Source organism: Podarcis liolepis (genome assembly GCF_965112155.1).
Source record: "Podarcis liolepis genome assembly, chromosome: 1".
Classification (NCBI taxonomy): Eukaryota; Metazoa; Chordata; class Lepidosauria; order Squamata; family Lacertidae; genus Podarcis; species Podarcis liolepis.
This window is the reverse complement of record NC_139554.1, coordinates 123,172,243-123,191,235: the sequence shown is the minus strand read 5'-3', so window position 1 is coordinate 123,191,235 and position 18,993 is coordinate 123,172,243. Positions and strand designations below refer to the sequence as shown.

Here is an 18,993-nt window from a genome sequence, read left to right as displayed (position 1 = left end):
ATTTTGGACTCACAGCTGTCCATGGAGGTGCAGGTCAATTCTGTATCCAGGGCAACTGTCTACCAGCTCCACCTGGTATGCAGGCTGAGACCCTCCCTGCCTGCGGACTGTCTCGCCAGAGTGGTGCATGTTCTAGTTATCTCCCGCTTGGACTACTGCAATGCGCTCTGTGTGGGGCTACATTTGAAGGTGACCCTGAAACTACAACTAATCCAGAATGCGGCAGCTAGACTGGTGACTGGGAGCGGCTGCCAAGACCATATAACACCAGTCCTGAAAGACCTACATTAGCTCCCAGTATGTTTCGGAGCACAATTCAAAGTGTTGGTGTTGACCTTTAAACCCCTAAATGGCCTTAGTCCAGTATGCCTGAAAGAGCATCTCCACCCCCATCGTTCTGCCCGGACACTGAAGTCCAGCGCTGAGGGCCTTCTGGTGGTTCCCTCACTGTGAGAAGCTAAGCTACAGGGAACCAGGCAGAGGGCCTTCTTGATAGTGGTGCCTGCCCTGTGGAACGCCCTCCCACCAGGTGTCAAAGAGATAAACAACTACTTGACAACTAGAAGACATCTGAAGGCAGCCCTGTTCATGAAAGTTTTTAATGTGTGACATTTTAATGTACCGTATTTTTTGAACCATAACACTCACTTTTTTCCTCCTAGAAAGTAAGGGGAAATGTCTGTGCGTGTTATGGAGGAAATGCCTACGGGTGGCATGCCTACGGATTTTCCTCCTCTAAAAACTACGTGCATGTTATGGTTGGGTGCGTGTTATAGAGCGAAAAATACGGTATTTTAAATCTTTGTTGGAAGCCGCCCAAAGTGGCTTGGGAAACCTAGCCAGATGGGTGGGGTACAGGTAATAAATTACTATTACTATTACATGTTATTTGATTCTAGGGAAAATAATCTCTTTGCAGCTGCCTCAGCCAGGAAAACCGTGGGAGTTTTGTGCAGAAATTTTCCTGCCTTTTTCATGGGTTCATGCTGCTGCCGTTCATGCGACGAGCTGTGAAACAGCACACTGGCATGCGCTGCATCCCCTGTCCATTTCAAGGCTCATGCTTCTTCTTTTGCCCAACAAGAAAGCATGTTGATGTTTTAGCACAGAAAAGGGAAAACCTGGAAGAATGGCAGAATGTAGACAGAGTGTGAGGAACAATGTGTGTGATTAACATTTACTGTCAATACGTGGCTTGGGCAGTGTGAAAGGAGTGGTAGAAAATGGGACAGAACAAATTGTACCGCCTTGACATCAGTTAAACTAACACAATAAATGTTGGAGTTATGGGAGTGGAATCCCTTGATCTGGACTTTGTGCTGAGTATAAATCAATAACCTCTACACACCAAGAAAAGAGTTCCAAAGTTTTACTGCAAACCTTTAAACTAGTTACAAAAAACTCCATTGCATGTTGAGACCCTGCAGTCACCCCCTCGTTGGAAATAACTCACACAAGGACACGGATATTAGGTTTATGTTATTGGGAAAATTTTGGCCACAACTTTATTGAAATTACAGAATATGAGCGATATTAGCTTAGGCATTGATTGGACCTGACTATATCTGACTCCTGCCCATTGTGCAGGAAGCCCAGTAAGGGTAAGCCGGTAGGGTGAGCTCTGTCGATGCGAACCAACTCAAGCTCCCCTTGGTGTTCCCATCGGGGTCGTGTCAAGGCCCTAGCCCCCAGCCGGGCTTCGGACGAAGATCAACACCCCCGGGTTCCTTTAACGGAATACCCTTAAGCATGGAGGGGCAGGTGATGGCCACACCTCCCCTTCCCCCCACAAGGTCAAACAATGCCTAACCGAAACCCTAACAAAGTTGTGACGATTGCTACGAGGTAGGCGAAAACCAAGTGGCCAGTGCCAATTTGCCAAGTGGAAAAATTCCTACCAGGTCCCTTGGACAACCAAGGCGACCAACCAAAGTCCATAGCAAGGCCATTGCCTAACCTGCAAAATAGGGAGGGAGGGCGGGTGATTGAGGAAGCGAGCCAAAGAGGAAGTCCTCTGGCTCACTCCTCCATTTAAACGGCCCCAGCCACGCCCCCCTGGCCAGCGGGTTGGCTGGCTGGGCTCTGTGGCCGGGATCCCCCAGGCAATGGGGGACAAAGTCCCCCGCCCCCGGTGGGGAGTGGGTGGCCACGCGGTCCACCGCAACTCCTCCCCACTGGGAAGTGGGGCGGATTTGTAAATACAGCTCAACACACTGATCTTAAGCAACTAGCAATGCAGTCTGGTTTTATTTAAGTTTTTTGTTTTATTAATATAGTCCAGGAACTATGCTCTCTCTGGTCCCAGAGAGAGTCAGATAAAGCAAGTTACCGTATTGGCCTAAATATAAGCCCCCCCCCCTTCTGACTGTGAAAAGTTAAAGTGCGGCTTAAATTCACGACCTTACAAAAATTGGCTTTTATGATATCGCCGCTGAAACAGTCATAGGGTAAAACAGAACAATAAAATGCTTTATTGCCGATCTGCAAGCTTGAGACTGTTGTGCAATTAATTCTAATGTCATTCATCACTTTCCCCGTATTTTACAGTGCAGTGCTGCTTTTTTTAATTTGCATTTATGGTGCTACGAACAGGTGTTTAACCCCCTTGCGGCTCCTTTCTAGTACTCGAAGGATTTTCTTCTACATTTGCCATTTACGGGTGTGAGTGCCTGCGGAATTTTAAGGGAGCGGCTTATATTTGGGTGTGGCTTATCTTCGGGCCAATACGGTACTTCTTCAATACTCAGGCAGCTTCTGAGAGAGACCCAGACTCCCAGGGATGAGTCATCAACTACATAACTAAGACTCTAGCTTCTTTTTTGCAGCTTTAGCAGTACAACCTTTTCCACTTGCTCCAGTTCTCTGTGAAGCAGCCATTCTGCAAATGCAAACCTCCACATAACATTTTATGCACATTAAACATACATTATTTTACATTAAACTTACATGGGAATGCAGCCTCTGTCTGGGGTCTTTAAAGACCCCTTTGCTGGCACTCCTGATGTGAGACTGAGCCCTGTCTTTCTGCTTTCTGTTGTCCTCCCCATTTGCCCAGGTTGCAAAAAAGTATTGCCAAGGTCTGTGCTGTGATTTTATCCCTTGGACTATGTACCACACTGAAATTTTAATTATGCTTCTTAACTATCTTAACTCTCTGGAGCAATGTCAACACACCCAAGGGATGTACCAGGATCAGACTGTCACTACACAAACAGAAGCTGGCATCGTTAAGGGAAGGTGTTTTTTTTAAAATAAATAAATATTGGTTTGTGTTGGGGGTGGGGGGCAAAACAAACTTTATATGTGCATACATCTGCTCAACCCCGGCTGCCCCCAGAAAAGAAAAACACCCATCAGCACTGCTGGAAAACTAAGGACACGACTGAATTCTCAGGCAAAGCTATTTTTTAAACACAGCCTTTTTGATACACTGACTTAAACAACTGTTTCAAGAGCTTTGTGTAATAGCCAAGAGCACACCCACACCCTGACAGTGTCACTTAAGCGGTTTTTTCCCCCAAAATTAATTTGCAACAGCAAACCTTTGTAGCAACTAAGATTTGCCATGGTTTAGACGGCCCCTTTCCCTTATCTAATGAATCCAGACACTGCAGACTTCTGAGGCTTTGAACTGATCAGCGGAGAAAGTCAACAGAGATTTGAAAGACAGCTCCTGCTGTAGACTCGGTGATTCTTGAAGCCAGTTTTGAAAATGCAAAACCCATATTTTTGCTCCTGCCGACTGGAATCTTGGTCTGGCAAGCGGGAGGAGAAACAGCAAATTTACTATGTGCTGTGTGCTCCTCTGTCACACAGTTGGGTGTTTGTGTCCCTTGGATTCGGGACTGGACCTGGACCGCATTACTTGGGTTACCCCCGGGCCCAGCACATCGTCCAAAGAAGGCCTCCGTTCTTCTATAAAATGTGCACAGTCACCATTGAGGCCTAGAGATTCTAGCAATATTGTAATAGGAATTTTATGGTCTTAGATATATGGTAATGTTCATAAGTGTACCAAGCAAGCACATACATAGATCAGCACAGGAAGGCCAACCTGGAACCATTTTGATTCCTAAACTGACCAAATCTTTTCTCTGCAAGGTCAAAATGGAAAAGCCTCCTCATTGTCTTTTCCTTCACAAATCCTGTCTGTGTTTGAATAGGATGTGAGCCTGTGACCTGGCCCAGGAACTAAGTTTTTATCACTACAAAACACTAGCCAGGCTACCCAGGAAATCCAATCAAGTAACCTGCCAGACAGGAGATAAACAAGGACAAGAGAAAAACAACATTTAAATTTCTGTGATGTAGGTATGATTTATCTGAGGGGTGATCTTAGGTTACACCCCTTCTGTGATGTATGTATGATGTTTCTGGGGGTGGTCTTGATCTACAGGGTGGCAATTTCAAAAGTCTTTATAAGGCCTTGCACACCATTTTTCTGGGTCCTCCTCCTTTCCTGTGTGTGAGGGGAGCACCCTGTTGCAACAGATCAATAAAGATCAGGCTTACTAGCTGCTTTGCTTCTCAATATTCTCTGGTTGGCCTCTGTTATTTTCTCCTACCAATAGGGAACCTATGTAAGGACTCTATATGGGCTCTTGGATACCCCATAAGGGAAAAGGGCAATTTTTTGTTTACAACAACAGTCAGCTTGAGGCATCTGATCAAGGCCTGTATTTTTAAATGAGCTTAAAGATATATTTGCAAATGTTTGTATGTTTCATGCCAGGCAGAAACCAGCTGGCTAAGTACTTTGGCAGTTGTTTATCTTCCTGCTCTCCTGAACAAGGACCCCCCTGATTTATAGCAGTAGCAGGAGACAAGTTTATCAAAGTTGTAAAAGGGAATTACAGGCTGGGAGCAAATGTTACACTGACCCTACATATTACAGAATACAATCAAGCTGCAAAAACACTAATTAAGAGTTGGTAAATAGTAAGATTTATTGTTTAACAGAAAATAATACCATGTGCCTCCCATCAGACTCTAGCCATATTTTCCTAAGGTTTAAGGTATACTGAGAGAGTTAAAGGGCAATAAATTTTGGGAAGAGTTAATGGGAAAAGCAGCTGGCTGGGAAAGGGGGGGTGTAAACTGAAGAGGCTTCTTTTGAAGCTGTTTTTACTGAGTTCCTTTTTTTACTTTGCAAAGGCCTTTTCTTCTAAAAAGCTGTCTATGTTATGTATGAGATTTGTTGGCTTAATGTAATTATGCAAAGGATTTAGAAAGTAAGAAATGTTAGATTCATATGTTAGATTCTTATTTCATTGATGGTGTGTGAGAATGTGAACCCAAGATCTCTGTTTAGATAGAATTTAATACCATGAGCCATTTGTTTTAGCCATTTGTTTTGGAATGCAGGGGCAACAGGGGCAAAAGGTGATCTGGTAATTAAGGTGCCTGGTCGAGGCAAATGTAAGATATATGGCTACTTGTCTGCCATTTATGGATAGAAGGAAATATAGCTCTTTATCTCCCATAAAAGGTAATAGGAAATGGGTGTATCTTTTATGATTGGTTCTAGCAAACAGCCAATAGGAATTTCAACCAGGCTGATTGGACAGAGGCAGCCAAAGGAGGAGCAAGGGGGCTGGGCTGAGGAAATATAAGTGCTGGCCATCAGGGCTGGAGGGGGCAGAGCTTTGGTAACCATATACCACTGTGCCTATCATTTATTTGTCTGACAAATAAATTATTATTTTAATTTCTCTATTGCTGCGTTGAATATTTCATTCCAGCTAAGCGTTAACCACAAGCAGGGTGCTACAAGCTGTTTAATCCATCAGACAATGCACCAGAGTTTTCCCTCCTATAGTTGTTAACTCCTCTGTCACCCAGTACTGTCGCCTTTGACTGGACCTAACCGTCCAGGGGTCCTTTACCTTTACCTTTTTGCCACCCCACCCTTCCCAGCTTCCATTTCAGGCAGAGTGCTGCATCGCCTGTAGAAGAGAAATTTCTTTGCTGATCTTTTCATGCATGAACTATGAATGCACCAAAAAGCCAGGCGTGGTGGATAGCTTGGAAGAACAGTTGCAAGCAGAAAATAAAAGAAAAAAATGAGAAAGTGGGGTGGGGGGAGGTATCCTGCCAGTGCGGGCACAGATTTAGTTTCACAGCACTTACAAAAAACAGAACAAAAACCAGGCTTGATCCCTGCTTGCATATTTCACGATTTCTGCACCATTTCCAGCTCCAGCACAGCAGTCATTTAAGAGATATAGGTGTGGGCAGATGTGCTCGCAGACAGGCTGAGCTGAGCCGTCTACCCCCAATAAAATCCTTCAGCACTTATTCGGAAGAAAGGGAAATGAACAAGCTCTTCAAAGCAATATCTCTTCACAGCAACGGCAGGTTTACTGTGCAAGGCTGTGTGCGCACTATTTCATGCGGAATGAGCTAGCAGCCGCCAGAACGCCAGTCCCTAACTCATTACCCAGTAAAGCATTTGGAAACACCTTGAGCGTGAAAGGTGCTTTATAAAACCTTTGCAATATACAAGGAAGAAAGATGTTGCGTGTGCCCGACTTGTCCCCGTTCACTAGGTAACTGTTTTGGCAAGCCTGTTTTCGTCTCCGTTTTCCTTTGTGGAGAGGGACAACAGAGAACTGCAACAAAATGCGTGTCCTCCCCGCCTTCACCCCAGTATGGCTCCCCTTTATTGCATACGCAGCCCAACAAGACGACAACAAGAATCCACCGACAGCATAAGACTCAACCTGGTTTACCTGACTCAACTAGGCCTCCCCCTCTCACAAGTGCAAACAAACCCCACTGCAGCCAACGTGGGGCTACCTTTGAAGGTGACCCGGAAACTACAACTAATCCAGAATGCAGCAGCCAGACTGGTGACTGGGGGCGGCCGCCGAGACCATATAACACCGGTCTTGAAAGACCTACATTGGCTCCCAGTACGTTTCCGAGCACAATTCAAAGTGTTGGTGCTGACCTTTAAAGCCCTAAACGGCCTCGGTCCAGTATACCTGAAGGAGCGTCTCCACCTCCATTGTTCTACCCGGACACTGAGGTCCAGCACCGAGGGCCTTCTGGCGGTTCCCTCACTGCGAGAAGCCAAGTTACAGGGAACCAGGCAGAGGGCCTTCTCGGTAGTGGCGCCCTCCCTGTGGAACGCCCTCCCACCAGATGTCAAAGAGAACAACAACTACCAGACTTTTAGAAGACATCTGAAGGCAGCCCTGTTTAGGGAAGCTTTTAATGCTTGATGTATCATAGTATTTTAATATTCTTTTGGAAGCCGCCCAGAGTGGCTGGGGAAACCCAGCCAGATGGGCAGGGTATAAATAATAAATTATTATTATTATTATTATAACCACAGAAAACCAACCACACCCTGCCCCCCCAATACCCCCCAGAACCAAGGAAATGTAATAAACACATAGCAAGAGAACCTACCCAGTTGTCACTGGCACAAAACCCCACACATACACTATACAAAATAATATAAGCTTCCCTCCCTCCTCTTCCCCCTTCTTATTCCCCAACCTTATACTATACAGTGGTACCTCGGGTTACAGACGCTTCAGGTTACAGACTCCGCTAACCCAGAAATAGTACCTTGGGTTAAGAACTTTGCTTCAGGATAAGAACAGAAATCGTGGGCCAGCGGCGCAGCGGCAGTGGGAGGCCCCATTAACTAAAGTGGTACCTCAGGTTAAGAACAGTTTCAGGTTAAGAAGAGACCTCCAGAATGAATTCTTAACCTGAGGTACCACTGTACTCAACACTAAGGTCTCACAACAAGGAAGCTGCCCAGAGTGGCTGGGGAAACTTAGCCAGATGGGTGGGGTATAAATAATAAATTATTATAATATTATTATTATTGTAACTGATTTGTAAGGAAGACTGTTAAAACCTGAAAAAAGAGACAAGTCACGTACTTTTGTAAACCGAGAAAATCACACACAAACACGTGTGTGTGTGTGTGTGTGTGTGTGTGTGTGTGTGTGTGTGTATGTCCTCCCTCCGAATGGGAAGACTCCTGGTCAGCGTTCTCCAGCCAGGTAAAGGTAAAGGGACCCCTGACCGTTAGGTCCAGTCGTGACCGACTCTGGGGTTGCAGCACTCATCTTGCTTTATTGGCCGAGGGAGCCGGCATACAGCTTCCGGGTCATGTGTGTTGGCTTTTTGCAGTATAGTGACGCTGCAGAGAGCTTGCTGGGGAGACCATGCATTAAAAAGGGACTCAAAAATAACTTAAAGAAGGTTTTAATAAGAAAAACAAAAACTCCATTTACACTAAATATATTAACAAACAAACATGACCCAACCACCAACCCATCCCCCAGGGTAATGGGAGAGCTAGGTGCTGCTCCTTATATACTCTACCCAAATGCTGACACACCTTAATCAAATACAACTCAGCAGCACCTGCTATGTTTCACAGCTGTAAAGCTGGGTCTCGTTATCTTGCTCTGGCCCTTGCTCTGGCCCCTTAAAGACATACACATGGAGTGGAACAATGATGAACCTTTACATTTAAAGAAACCATTCAACAATGTGACCAGCATGACTAAGCCGCTTACCTTTCCGCCGGAGCGGTACCTATTTATCTACTTGCACTTTGACGTGCTTTTGAACTGCTAGATTGGCAGGAGCAGGGACCGAGCAACGGGAGCTCACCCCGTCATGGGGATTCAAACCGCCAACCTTCTGATCGGCAAGTCCTAGGCTCTGTGGTTTAACCCACAGCGCCACCCACATCCCATCTCCATCTCCAGCCAGATGAAAGCATGGCATTCCACATTCTCCACCCTCAGCTGACACTTAACATCCTGGGGCTACTCAGTTCTCATTGGGCTCCCCCCTCCCTTGGAGGAGCATGGTGGGGCCTGAGACTTACCTATAAGGACCCAGGGAAGATTTACAGGTGCAACCATCATCTGACCCAGGGAAGATTTACAGATGCAACCATCATCTGAAGCCCCTCTCCATGTGCCAATTCCACAGGGGCCCCAGAAGGTGGCAACATAAGAATGGAGCTTTTCAGCAGTGGCTCACCTGGCGCCATCATTGCATGTCTTTAGGCAGCAAGCAAAAACGTTTCTCTTCCACCAGGCCTTTGGTTTTTAATTATCTGCTGCCTCCCTCAACAAGTGGGATGTTTTAGTCCTGCCTTTTAAAAATATGAGTGAGTTTTAATGTTTTCCTGTTTTCTTTTCTTCTGCTTTTAATGTATGTGTTATTACTTTGTGGTTAAGTTGCTTTGAGTTACTTTTCTTTAAAAAGTTGCTAGCTTTCATAGAATTGTTGAATTGGGAAGGACCACGAGGATCATCTAGTCCAATGTCCCGCAAGACACCCAACATGGGACTTAAACCCTCAACCCTGAGATTAAAAGTCTTATGCTCTACCGACTAAGCTATTCAGGGGTTGGACTAGATGACTCCTGGGATGCTTCTGAACTCTACAATTATATGATTCTAAGTTACTTTTGAATTATTGATGCTTTTGAATTATGGTGCTGGAGGAGACTCTTGAGAGTCCCATGGACTGCAAAGAGATCAAACCTATCCATTCTGAAGGAAATCAGCCCTGAGTGCTCACTGGAAGGACAAATCCTGAAGCTGAGACTCCAATACTTTGGCCACCTCATGAGAAGAGAAGACTCCCTGGAAAAGACCCTGATGTTGGGAAAAATGGAGGGCACAAGGAGAAGGGGACGACAGAGGACGAGATGGTTGGACGGTGTTCTCGAAGCTACCAACATGAGTTTGACCAACTGCGGGAGGCAGTGGAAGACAGGAGTGCCTGGCGTGCTCTGGTCCATGGGGTCACGAAGAGTCGGACATGACTAAACGACAACAAAGTTGCTTTTAATTCTTCTTCTTTTTCCTCCTCCTCCTCTTCTTTTCCTCCTCCTGCCACTACAAGTTTAGCATAGGTACTTTTATATCTGTAATTGATGCAAAATGCTACACAGGACAATTTGTGCCGTGTTTCGAAGGAATGTGTTCCTTTGTGCCGTACTCTTTCGAAGTTCAAAGTCCTCCTTATGCAAGGAAGAATTCCTCGTGACAACGTACTGAAATGCAGTGGGTTCACGAGGTTCAAAACAGATTCATAATCTGATTGAACCTACTCTCCAGAACGAGTGCACATTTTAAAAGGAATGTTTCTCAGTATCGATTACGTAACACCAAAAGTTCAGCGGTCGGTGGGTGGGCGCATTCAAGGGAAATTATGTTTCCTGGCATGGTGTGCTTCTGCTAAGCACAAGGCAGGCAACTCAACTAATGTAACGGAACAGCTGAAGGCACGGCTAAGGCAAAATTCCATCTCTCCATCAACAGAGCGGATTTAACTTGCCCACCTCTGCACAAGCATACAATTTGCAGAGAGACTTTGCCAAGGTTAGTTTGCTTCAGAAGTGCAATGGCCCTAAGTTTGTTAAGGGGAAACTTTTTCAAAGGCTTTGAATAATGTGCCAAGGTCTACGCACAGCTCCTCGTCTCTTAACAGTGGTGCCCAGCCTGTGGAACGCCCTCCCATTACATGTCAAGGAGAAAAAGAACTACACAACCTGTAGAAGACATCTGAAGGCAGCCCTGTATTGGGAAGTTCTTAATGTTTGATGTTCTGTTATGTTTTTATAAGTGTTGGAAGCTGCCCAGAGTGACTGGGGCAACCTAGCCAGATGAGTAGGGGTAGGGGTATTATTATTATTAATAATAATGGTAAAAAAGGTATAATGGTAAAGGACCCCTGGACAGTTAAATCCAGTCAAAGGCGACTATGGGGTTACGACGCTCATCTCGCTTTCAGGCTGAGGGAGCTGGCATTTGTCCACAGACAGCTTTCCTGGGACATGTTCCCAGCATGACTAAACCGCTTCTGGCACAACAGAACACCATGACGGAAACCAGAGTGCACGGAAATGTTGTTTACCTTCCCGCTGCAGTGGTGCCTGTTTATCTACTTGCACTGGCATGCTTTCGAACTGCTAGGTTGGCAGGAGCTGGAACCGAGCAACGGGAGCTCACCCCGTCGCAGGGATTCGAACCGCCGACCTACTGATTGGCAAGTCCAAGATGCTCAGTGGTTTAGACCACAGCACCACTCGAGTTAACGCCTCGGACTGCAGGCCGAAAAACGATGCAGGTGACAATGCAAGCTCAGCAAAGCGTTTCTTTAAAGCCCAGCAGCGCCTCTTGACGGTCACTGGTAGTGGTAGGGAATTGGAGGTGGATGATGACTTGATCCACGTTCTGCAAGTCGCTCTTATCAAAATTGCCCCAGTTGCAGTTTGTGGTTGGGTTGTTGGCCACGAGGCCAGAGAACCTTGCTCTCCTCTTTTATTTCCAGGCAGAAGGCAAAGTTTTAATGCATAGAGTTGCTCGCTAATAATTGAGCCTGTCTGCTGAGATGAAAGAGCTTCACCCTTCTCAGAAGCTGTCACTTTTAATGAGCCGGCCTTGTACTATGAGGAATCTCATTCCTGTTCAATATTTTGCACAGGTCTTTCATGTTGTCCTGGAAATTGGTACAGTGGTTGAACTTGTTTGTTTTTGTATCCACCCCTCCCCCCAAAAAGGAGGGTGGAGGAGGAAATTTGTGGAACATGAAAGCGCAAAAAGAAAGTGAAATGAAGAGGACCCTTAATAATGGCTGGTTTTCTTTTATTAAATGAATATGATTTAAGGAATGTGCTTAAGATGAGGTAGGGCATAGCTCAAAGTCGAAATCCTTTTTCAAGCAGTAAGTCCCAGAATTCATGGTGGGCCACTTTGACAGATGGGCAGGACTGTTACCTTCCAATCAAAAAATAATGATGTCAAGGGTAGAAAACTGACATCATCTGCTGTCAGGTGACTCACACTTCAAACGATGGCTGCAAAGGAAGAATCTACTTTGAATTCAAGTTCTTCTACAAGGGAAGAATCACCGTTTGCAGGTGGGGCTTAAAGGATGCTCTTTACATTCCTGCAAAGTGGCAAAGGAAGATCCTTTACACCCCAGCTTGAAGTCAAGATGGCGACACAAAAGGGAGAATTGAGAGTACACCGAAGTGGGATGCTACTAGCCCAGAGATGGAAAGAAGAAAGAGTCACTACCACAGCGGAATGGCAAACTAAGCTGATGAACTACGCCAAAATGGCAAAGCTGACTAGAAAGCTCAGGAACCAAGAGGACAAAAACTTTAAAAAAGAATGGGGAAAATTTATAATTCATTTAGGAGACCACTGTAAGCAGATGAAAACATTATCAGGATTTTAATCTCACTTGTAACATGAGATTCACTTTGGATGGATACAAAATATAGATTATGGAAAAATATGTAGTTGAAAATGTTGACAATAAGACCCATGGAGTAGATGGAGTGAAGTCTTGAGATTCAGAGAAACCTCCATATACAGAATAATAATAATAATAATAATAATATAAATTTATACCCCGACCATCTGGCTGGGTTTCCCCAGCCACTATGGGTGGCTTAAAACCGAATATTAAAAACACAATACAGTATCAAACATTAAAAACTTCCCTAAACAGGGCCGCTTTCAGATGTCTTCTAAAAGTCAGATAGTTGTTCATCTCCTTGACATCTGCTGGGAGGGCGTTCCACAGGGCAGGCGCCACTACCAAGAAGGCCCTCTGCCTGGTTTCCTGTAACTTCACTTCTCACAGTGAGGGAACCACCAGAAGGCCCTCGGCGCTGGACCTCAGTGTCCGGGTTGAACGATGGGGGTGGAGACATTCCTTCAGATATACAGTAAATATGCATTTAGTATTGTTATAAACTTATATTTGTAAAATCAAATAAAAAATTATTTCAAAAAAAGGGAGAGTACACTGAAGTGGGCTCCTGATGCTTTCTTTGCAGCCGAAAGTCAGCACTTCTTGAATCTGGAGTCTCTTTCTGTCACTGTGCAAAGGTAGAACTGGCTCAGGAGTTTTCCATTAGCTGCATTTCAAAGCCACAGTTTCAACTTTCTGGTGCTGGATGTCATCTATGACAGATGGCTGAAGACAGCTTGGAATGGCTTGGTGGGACAAGGCCTGGCCAAACTAGCTAGATCCATGAGATGGGATTATGTAGGACCCCAAAGTCCTGCTTCCTTAGGTTCCTAAGCACATCTTAGCAGACATAAGGCCTAGGAATTTGTTCCTTAGAAGATGAAAACTAAGCTTCCCTGCATACACTTAGACCCTGTTCATATGTGTAATGGATTTAGGGGTTGCTCGTGCGTAAGTTGCCGCCACTGCTGGCGAGGTTACCTGGTTAAACCCTTTCTGACTGAACAGCCTCCAGCATCGTGACTGTCTCAGTCGCTGGCAGAATCCGTCAGTGGGCGTTTCCTAAACCTTTTCCAGCATAAAAGTTGTTTGACGCCAAGTCTCCTCCTACTCTCCCTGTGCGGAAGCCTTCTGCGCAGGGAGGGTGTGGGCAGCGGAGTACCCGTACTCTCTCCGCTGGTCTCCGGCGAGGAGTCTTGGAGCCTCCTCTCAGATTCCCCCATCTGCCCCCCTTCTCCACTGGTGTTACGCTGATTTCCTTCCCCAGCAGATGGGCTGCCTCTCTCCCTACTGGGACCCTCTCCGGCATCCCTCTGGAGCCTTCCCTCCGCCTCTAGCTCCGATGGCAGTTCCCTGACAATATGCATAATACTGTGTTAGAATAGATCTTCTAGTACAGCATATGATAAAACATGAATGAATCCTTTGGTTTTCAAGATGAAAGCAAAGCCCAGCACGACAACATTAGGTTCCATTACAGCTGAGCCATTTTTCTTAAACTGCAGACCAGGAAAGTGCAGAAAACTAACACCTGCTGAAATATCTGTGCTGTGCACTGACTTTGACACATATCTCTCATCTGCTTTTGCAAACCTGTATATTGCTTTAACCTCCAGGTTCCCTTTGATCCGCAAAGCGAAAGAAGCAGACCATTTCATCTAGAGAAAGGCTTTTTAAAGGCCTGAAGCAAATGACAGAGACCGCCTCCCCCTCCCCCTGGAATTATATATATTTTGAAATCAGTCCATGATGTAGCCTCATGAATCCTATTGCAAGTGAAGTTAAAAGGGAAAAATAAAAGGGTGCTTTTAAGCAAGCAGGCGGTAGACATCATCCCACCAAACTGCAGGAGATGATCAGGTTTACAACGTTCTTAAGTCTCGCTGGTGTTATAAGAATTCTAAGGTCTCAAATATAAATTAAATGTTCATAAATGTACAAGGCAAACACATGCATAAGTATATAAACTGTTATGTACTGAAGTTCTCACCCTGGGCCAGCAGGGGGATACTGTAGATAGTTTTCACTCAGGTCCACATATGCAAATAAGGGATTGAAAGTAACGTTCAGTGATTGGATAGTTACAGAAAGTGGTTACTGTTGCATTGTAGTGGAGCTCTATATAAGCAGGCTAGCTGAACCCTTCAGTTCAGTTCTGTTCTGGCCTGTGAATAAACAAGAGCTGTTTGAAGAATCGCTGTGTCGTCTGATATGTTCACCCACAACTTAACATAAACCACGTGTCTGAAATAGTTCAGGAGAGCAATCCTGAAGCCATTTTGACTCTCCCAAATTGACCTCAAATATTTCTCTGCAAGGAGAAAGAAAATGGGAAAGCCTCCCCATTGTCTTTTTGCTTACAAATCCTGTCTTAAAGGGTGTATTTGTGTATGACTATGGTGAGCCTGTGACCTGGATTCAGGAACTAAAGTATTTGCCATCACAAAAGAATGGCTAGGTTGCCCAGGTAATGCAATCAGTGACCCTTATTAGGTATCCTGGCAGACAGGATTTTTTTCCTGTAGACCACCTCCTTCATAATGTATGTGTGCTTTTTTAGGGGTGGGAATCCTGGGCTACAGGGTGGGCAATTTCAAAAGTCTATATAAGGGCTAGCGCACCATTGTTCTGGGTTCTCTCCTCCTTCCTGGATGTGTTGCGTGGGCACCTTGTTGCAACCGTTTAATAAAGATCAGGCTTACTAGCCTCTTTGCTTCTCAGTATACTCTGGCTGGCCTCTGTTATTTTCTCCTACCGATAAGGAACCTACTTAAGGACTCTATATGGGCTCTTGGATACGCCATAAGAGAAAAGGAGCAGTTCCTTATAACACTGGGGTAGTTGGGAGAGCCATGGATCCTGACCTTTGAGAAAGGTTATCTAAAAACTTAAGGGCTGCAGTCCTGTACCCACTTACGTGGGAGTAAGCCCTAGGGACCCCTTCATGGATCACTGCCTTGCCATGGCGAAGGGGCTTGAATAACTCAGAGAAGCTATGAGCTATGCCGTGCAGGGCCACCCAAGATGGACAGGTCATAGTGGAGAGTTTTGACCAAACATGATCCACCTGGAGCAGGAACTGGCAAGCTACTCCAGTATCCCTGCCAAGAAAACTCCATGGACAAAGACAACAGATATAGTGCCTGGCGTGCTCTGGTCCATGGGGTCACGAAGAGGCGGACACCACTAAACAACTAAACAACAACAACAAAGCCCTAGGGAATTGAACAGGACTTACTTTGGAGGAGACATGCACAGAAATGTGCTTCTATCTATTTCACTCTCCCCCCTCCTAATCTGCAAGTGCAAGAAAACATTTTGCTTCATCGAAAGAATAGTTCAGTCTTGCATACAACAGTTCCTCAAAATAGTTCCTCAGAATTACAGTAGGAGCTGAGAGTTCCCTTGTCAGTAATGAGCATTTGTTCCCAGCCAATTCATTCTTCTGTTTTTGGCCTTGTGGGTTTTCTCTCCCCCTCCCCCCTCCCGCTTTTGTAAATTAAAAATTATTACTCCTTTTTCTTCTTCTGTAACTTGAAAGGCTACACGGGAGTCATCGATGGAAGTAGTACGCCAGCCTTCTAACAGAGCGCACTTCTGATTATTCTTAGAACTGAATCTCCTTTCAAGTTCTTCCCTTTGAGAAGAAAGGTAGAAACAAAAGACATTAAACTGAAGGGTCACATGTCTCTTAAGAACACCTGCATGCTCATCACTGGATGAAAAGATAATGTTAATGCTTCGTTTTCTTAATCTTGGAAAAACTAGTTGAGATCATTTGAAATGCGGCATCGCAGCTCACCAGGGGTGACCCGTCTCATTCTGCCACCTGAGGTGAAACAGGAAGCCTCCCGCTCCTGCTGAAGCCTTGCTTACATTTAAAGTGCCCATCCCAAATCCTGGGAACTGCAGTTTACCCTTTATGTAAAGGTAAGAAAGGGACCCCTGACCATTAGGTCCAGTCGTGGCTGACTCTGGGGTTGCGGCGCTCATCTCGCTTTATTGGCCGAGGGAGCCGGCGTACAGCTTCCGGGTCATGTGGCCAGCATGACTAAGCCGCTTCTGGCGAACCAGAGCAGCGCACGGAAAAGCCATTTACCTTCCCGCCAGAGCGGTACCTATTTATCTACTTGCACTTTGACGTGCTTTCGAACTGCTAGGTTGGCAGGAGCTGGGACTGAGCAACGGAAGCTCACCCTGCCGCTGGGATTCGAACCGCCGACGTTCTGATCGGCAAGTCCTAGTCTCTGTGGTTTAACCCACAGCGCCACCCGTGTCCCTTAAAGGCTACCTTGGCAAGGCCTAAAAACCGCTAAAGTTGTGACCAAAATGCTACGGGGAAGGCGAAACCTGCCAATGCAGGGAAAATTCCTTCCCGGTTCTGAATACAGCAACCATCTTATGACTGCAGCAGCGCCCACTGACCTGGAACGCAAAATATTAGCCTATAAGGAAAGAATCATTAAACTGAAGATCGCAGACCTAGGATGAAATTATGGAGGCAAGAAATTATTAATTTGAGGGAGGGTGGGTGGGTGATCCTGGAAGGAAGAACAGCAAAAGAGGCCTGAGCCAAGAAGAAGAAGAAGAAGAAGAGTTTGGATTTGATATCCCGCCTTTCACTCCCTTTAAGGAGTCTCAAAGCGGCTAACATTCTCCTTTCCCTTCCGCCCCCACAACAAACACTCTGTGAGGTGAGTGGGGCTGAGAGACTTCAGAGAAGTGTGACTGGCCCAAGGTCACCCAGCAGCTGCATGTGGAGGAGCAGAGACGCAAACCCGGTTCCCCAGATTACATGACTACCGCTCTTAACCACTACACCACACTGGCTCTCAAGGAGTCAGCCTCTTTTCTTTTGGCCTTAGGCCCACCCCCAGCCGTCCGTCCATTGTCCTCCCTGGCCGAGGGCGGGTCAAAGGCCGGCTCAAGCAGGTGGATGGCACCTATCCAAGTGAGCTCCGCTCAGTGCCGCAAACCCCGCCCACCAGTGGGGAAGGGAGGGCGGATATTCCCAGTACACTGAAGGAACCTCGATTTCCAGGACTATTTTCTGCGGTTGTTGGCTTTAAATGCATACAGTGGTACCTTCAGGTTAAAGACGCTTCAGGTTACAGACTCCGCTAACCCAGAAATAGTACCTCGGGTTAAGAACTTTGCTTCAGGATGAGAACAGAAATTGCGTGGCAGCAGTGGGAGGCCCCAGTAGCTAAAGTGGTACCTCAGGTTAAGAACGGTTTCAGGTTAAGAATGGACCTTCAGAACAAATTAAGTTCTTAACCCGAGGTACCACTGTACTGTGTATGCAGCCAGTGTGGGCCTTTTCAAATTCCATGAGGCTGAGAAGTGCGATAGGGTGCTCATCCCCCAAGGAAAGGCAAGGCACAGGTGGGCAACTTGTAGCTCAGGGGCCACATACGACCCTCAACCTCATTTTATGTGGCCCTCCACACAGCCTCTGAAGCGGCTCCATTCTTTCATCCCATCAGAGTTCCTTCCTGCTTGCTTTAAAAGTGTTTCTCCTCGCCCCACAACAGCTATGTAGTTTTAGAAAAAATGGAAGGGTAATAAACAGGTATACAGTGGTACCTCGGGTTAAGTACGTAATTCGTTCTGGAGGTCCATTCTTAACCTAAAACTGTTCTTAACCTGAAGCACCACTTTAGCTAATGTGGCCTCCTGCTGCAGCCGCACCGCCGCTGCACGATTTCTGTTCTCACCCTGAGGCAAAGTTCTTAACCCGAGGTACTATTTCTGGGTTAGCGGAGTCTGTAACCTGAAGCGTATGTAACCTGAACTGTATGTAACCCGAGGTACCACTGTATATATCTAATAAACATGTATTCTGGGATCAAATCAGAAACCAGGATGGCTTTGACTGTTCCTTGGAAGGTCTGCAATGGAGGGGGGTAGGTTCTTTCCCCAAAATCATAAACAAGGAAAAATGAATACATATATATACATAAATAAATAAAAAAACATAACAAACCTTTATTGTCACTGCAATAAAGGTCCCACTTTTCCTTAGCATGTCCCTATTCTTATCAGATAAATGTTGGATGCTATGTATTTATGCAACCCTCCAAGCCAAGGAGATAGTAACTATACAACCTTTAGAAGACATTTGAAGGCAGTCCTGTATAGGGAAGGTTTTTTTAATGTCTAATGTTTATCATCTATTTTTATATGTTGGAAGCCATGCAGAGTAGTTGGGGCCCAGCTTCCGGGTCATGTGGCCAGCAAGACTAAGCCGCTTCTGGCGAACCAGAGCAGCACACAAAACGCCGTTTACCTTCCCGCCAGAGCGGTACCTATTTATCTACTTGCAGTGGCGTGCTTTCAAACTGCTAGGTTGGCAGGAGCAGGGACAAAGCAATGGGAGCTCACCCCGTCACAGGGATCTGACCTTCTGATTGGCAAGCCCTGGGCTCTGTGGTTTAGACCACAGCGCCACCTGTATCCCATATTATGGAATAGGACATCCCCATTTTCATTGGAGAAATGTTGGAGGCTATGCCATTGCTTACTCTGGATTCAATCTAACATCAAGTTCCCCTGTGTCCCGCCCCCCTTGAGAATTCTTGCATGTCTCCCATTCACTTTTCAGACATGGATGGATGAGGTCTTGGTGCACATACTCCTCTTAGAAAGGATTTGCCCTTATTCTGATGATAGTTGGCAGAGTACGGATGGTTTTCCCATGGGACATATGGTGGTATGAGGTCACTAACCCTGTCT

At 45.8% G+C, this 18,993-nt stretch overlaps 1 long non-coding RNA gene across 1 annotated transcript in view; it reads left to right on the top strand.

Moving 5' to 3' along the window:
* The window catches only part of LOC310691329, a 98,565-nt gene that overhangs the window by 67,138 nt on the left and 12,434 nt on the right, over positions 1–18,993 (top strand). The window lies entirely within an intron of this gene.